Source organism: Malaclemys terrapin, chromosome 10 (assembly GCF_027887155.1).
Source record: "Malaclemys terrapin pileata isolate rMalTer1 chromosome 10, rMalTer1.hap1, whole genome shotgun sequence".
Lineage (NCBI taxonomy): Eukaryota > Metazoa > Chordata > Testudines > Emydidae > Malaclemys > Malaclemys terrapin.
Genome location: NC_071514.1, coordinates 70,967,013 through 70,971,703, shown reverse-complemented (window position 1 = coordinate 70,971,703; position 4,691 = coordinate 70,967,013).

Genomic DNA, 4,691 nt, shown 5'->3' with positions numbered 1-4,691 from the left:
TAGTCTTCCAGTCACACCCCCTCCCTTACAATCTCCTTACTCATGCCACTGCCTGTTTAGCTCTTGCTAGCTTCAAAGACTCAGTTGCTCTTTCCTCTTGATGCCGTCATTGTTTTCACTCTACATCCTGATTGGCTGAAGGAACGTGTGACTAAATTGTTATTGAAATCTTCACTCCCACCCAAGACTGGTGGTTGTCAACTGAAGGGTAAGGCTCAGTTCTTTTGAAAAACTGAAACCTCACAAATCTCCAGTGGCTTTGGAATTTTAAAAGCTAAGTCCATCCATCTCTTATTTAACATGTCATATAAAGAACAAACCGTCCTTTGGGAAAGATCAATAAATGTCATTCAATGTCTGAGCACGTGGCTGTTTATAAGCAATAATTGTATGATTCTAGATGCAGCAAGCACTATGAGATCAACTCCAAAGGCATTGGAATATAGCCTGAAATGAAGGGATGCAATACTGATAAAGGCTCCTCTGATCGTAGGCTTTCTGATCCACTCAGATGCTGTACCTTTGGAAACAAAGACTGTGAACTTGTAAGGGAATAAATAAACATCCTCCATCACAGAGAGACACATGGTTGTTTTCGAGTATTGCCAATGTGTATCATGAGGACATATGTTCATCTCCAGATTGTGCTATGAGGCATCTGTAAGACTAAGACAAATAAAGCAGTGTCAAGGTGAGGTAACAACCCTCCTTTAGTTTGTGCCAAAAAGTAGGTTTGAAAACAAAAATCTCAGATTGCTCTTGTACACAGTGAAGGTAAGAATAAACTTTACACTTAGGCAGGGCCTTTCATCCTGATATATCCCAAAGCATTTAATGTTCTGTACTTGACTTCAGTGGAGTGGTCTCAATTTACACCAGTTGAGAGCCTGTCCCATTATATCTAGGGTGCTCTTTGCCCACCATAAAACGCAGCTGCCTCTATGGTGGAATGGGGCAATGAACAGAGCACAGCAACAGTGGCCAAGCACTGAGTCAGAGGAAACAATTCTGTGCGCAAATTCAGGCTGTTGATGGACCTGATGGCTGCTGCACTGCTATGAGCTGGTGAGGAATTCCATATAGATTTTTATACTACACTCAACACTGTAGTATCAGGGCACCTCTCTGAGGAAGGGGCAGGATTCTGGGAACCCATAGAGGGAGCCATGTGAACAGTCCAGGGACTTCCTGTCCCATAGCATTTGGAGCACATTTGTAGATGGGGAAGGGTAGGCCGGTGAAAGGCCAGTGGAACTGACGCGATGCAGATATTCTGATTACTCCGCCCATACAGACTCTATTACAGCTTTAAGGCTGTAGCAGCAGCCACGGGAGAGGTGTAGGGATAGCAGATGATTATTTCCTCTTCTGTCCTCCCACAGCTCTCCCTAGAACACAGCCATCTATTAGGCTTGTGCACTGGGACTGCATTAGTTCCAAAGAAACTAATGCAAGCATCAGTATAGTCTCTCAAGGGAATCCCCATTATTTAGAACATTTAAAAGTAGGCTAGACAAAAGAATGGAAATGAGCAATAGGAAACAGAAGGACACACAAGTTTTCTCAGCCTCTTGATTCTATGGATCTCACACTTGTAAATTAAAAGTCAATGGAGTCAGATAAGTGTCAACACATAGGAGTCAGGCTCTATGACTCTATCACTGCAGCATTGCCAAGACACTGCGCCTTTGTCATCTCCTTTTGTATGTTTCTTTGCAGATAAACCTAGATTATATTTGAAATGGTGAGTCATACTTTTCAGTCCCTTTTGATGTATTATTCCTACAGGGAAGATTCCAGGAACCACCTCTTCTCTTTCTGCACCTAATGAGAGATAGCTCTCCTCATTAGTCCTATTGCTGTAGCGCAAGAAGAAAATTAGACTATAAAAAAATTCAAATGCAAGATGTGGAAAAACAAGGCAGAGATGTATCAACAAGGCTGTGGATTTTATGTCCTCATACATTACACTATTTTTTGTGTGTACTTTTGATGGCATTTGGGCAAGCCATTTCCAAAGGTCCCTTTTTAAAGGGACACAATTTAAAAATCATACTGGAAAATGTTACCCTACTTTCATTTAAAATTACATTTAGGATGACACAAGCTGAAAGAGTATATTGGGGGAAAGAGTCCCTCTGTTTTTTCCAGTTTGTTTAATTTGTGACACTTGACAGAATTGTGTGGGTGTGTAGTCAGAGGGGTCCCAGTCCATTAAAGACTTAAGCACATGAGTATATATACACACATGAGCAATCCCATTGAAATTACTAAAACTAGTCACAGCTGTAAAGTAACTCACATGCGTAAGTGAGTTAGGACCAGGGCAATTGCCCCTTGCTGTTTGTGCTATCAAGCAGAAGTAAATTAAAGCACATTTTAAAAAAACAGATGGAACCATCATGATATGCATGTCTTTATTAAATAACCACAAGATCTTACTATTGCCCTACCCCTCCTCTCCCCAACTATAGTTTATTTCCTTCACTATCTTATATCTAAATCTACATTATCGGGTCTTTTGGGCAGACTGTATCTTTGGTTCTGTAAACCACCAGGCATACTTCTGTGCACCTACTAATAACAATACTATTTCATTCATTTAGCCATGGTATAAGCCTACATTAGGTATGCTTTAGAATTCAGTATGAAAATGTTAGCTGCCACACTGGGGCAATCACCAAAACACAGCTTTTGTTTACACAGTTACAATCTGATCCTGTAAGATGCTCAGCATGTAGGACAAGCAATGCTTCTGAATGGTCTTTCAGGCCCAGAACCCTCAAAGCACAGGCTTAATTTTATCCATCGGAGTAGTCCTATCGACTTCAACAGGAATATTCACATGCTTAATACTGAGCATGTTCTTAGGCCTGATCCAATGCCCGTTGAAATCTATGGAATTCTTTCCATTGACTTTGATGGGCAGTAGATTGAGCCCTAAATGCTTTGGTGGATCAAGGCCTCATTCTTTGCATGAAGAAAGAATGCCTTACAATCAGGTAAACATCTTACTTAACCTCTATCTCCATAAATGCCCCAGTATACCATCATCTGACCTACTCACATATAGCCATACCTAGCTTTTCCACAATGCATTGAACTCCACCTAGCTTATATATTAAAAATATGGCTAAATGCTTTCCTAATTAAACATAACATGTACTATTCATTGTCGTGTATATAGAGAAAGCCAAGTGCGGTATCAACTGAGCACACAACATAAGGGGATTGGTTCAGTTAATTTTTTAAGTGCTTGGGATGAGCTCCACTTTGCTCTTCCACATGTGTATTGTGGCACATCCCTAACTCATAGGAGTAAATTACTTATTCCATCCCTGCCAACCTATGTAGCCCATATTCCAGCAGTGTGGGGACAGTGCGGACACTATAATTAATATTGAGTTGGTGTTTCCATTTTACAGGAGTAAACCCTGATTTTTTGCATTTATCACCTCATCCAGGGCCTGTTTCAATTCATAACTCAGGGTTGCGACTTAACAGACAGGCAGAGCAGTAGTCAATCCTGTTTGCTCCCTCCCCCCCCCCCCTTCTTTAAATGTAATTGACTTGTTTGGCAAGTTTGAAAACAAAAGCCTCCCCCTTTCATGTCCCCTCCTATGGCAATCTGTTCCCCTTTCACTAGGAAGGCCAAGCTGGGGTCTCTTTCACATACTGTTGGCTTTTGGAGAAGAACTCTCCAGGATGAGTGGCAGAATATTCTCACTCTAGGACCCTGCTTCTGGGCCCAACAACTGACCCAATCTGGTGGCCTTCAAACCATAGTGCAAATAATCGCACCAGTTTAATCGAGTTTGTAAAGGTCCAATGACTTCAATGGCTGCTGGATCAGCTCCTCCAAGTATTCAGGCGCCTAACTCCCGTAAGACAGCTGGTCCTTGGTCACTAGCGCTGGGTCCCGGGGAGGCTCCGCTACACTGGGATGATACAACGCCTTTGTGCGGGTTTAATGTAAACCCACCAGGACGCTGCCTGATGACAAAAAAACCCATTAACCCGCAGCAGGGCCAGTGTCTGGAGCGGGTCTCCCCGGCTATGGAGGGGCTCCCTGAGGGAAAGCGGCGCTGTTTCACCAGCCTGCCCTGACGGGGAAAGCAGCGGTCGGACTCGGGCACTCCAGCGACACCCTCCCTGCAGGCTGAGCCATGCCTCCCGCTACACGCCCAGGACCCGCCGCCAGCCCCCTGCCCCGGCCGGCCACCCGCTGCCGAGCTGCAGGCACGCGGCTCCCGGTGCGAGAGCAACGAGCGGGGGCTATTGTTCGCTTTTGTTTGAAGCGGGGGAGCCTGGTGCACGCCCAGTCCCGGCCCGGGGCCGCACAGACAAGGGAGGGGGAGGCAGGCGCCAAGCGGCACTTGCAATGCACCCCCGGCGCTGTGCACGTGAACCCCGCGGTGAGCCCGGGCTGGCGAGCAGCAGCCTTGCAGCAGTGCCGGCCGGCGCCCCCCCGCTCGCTGCATTGCTGGGAGCAGCCATGTGTGCGCACCATGTGCTGCAGGCGGCCGGGCGCGCTTGCTCCCGATGACAATCCCGGGCGCAGCAGGTGCGGGAGGGCGGGGGAGCCCGCGGGGGCGCGGAAGACACACAGTCGCTGATGCTGGGCGAGAGGAGGCTGAGCATCGCTGCCCCTCCATGTGCTGACGGAACAGCAGCAGGAGAAGGACAACTCA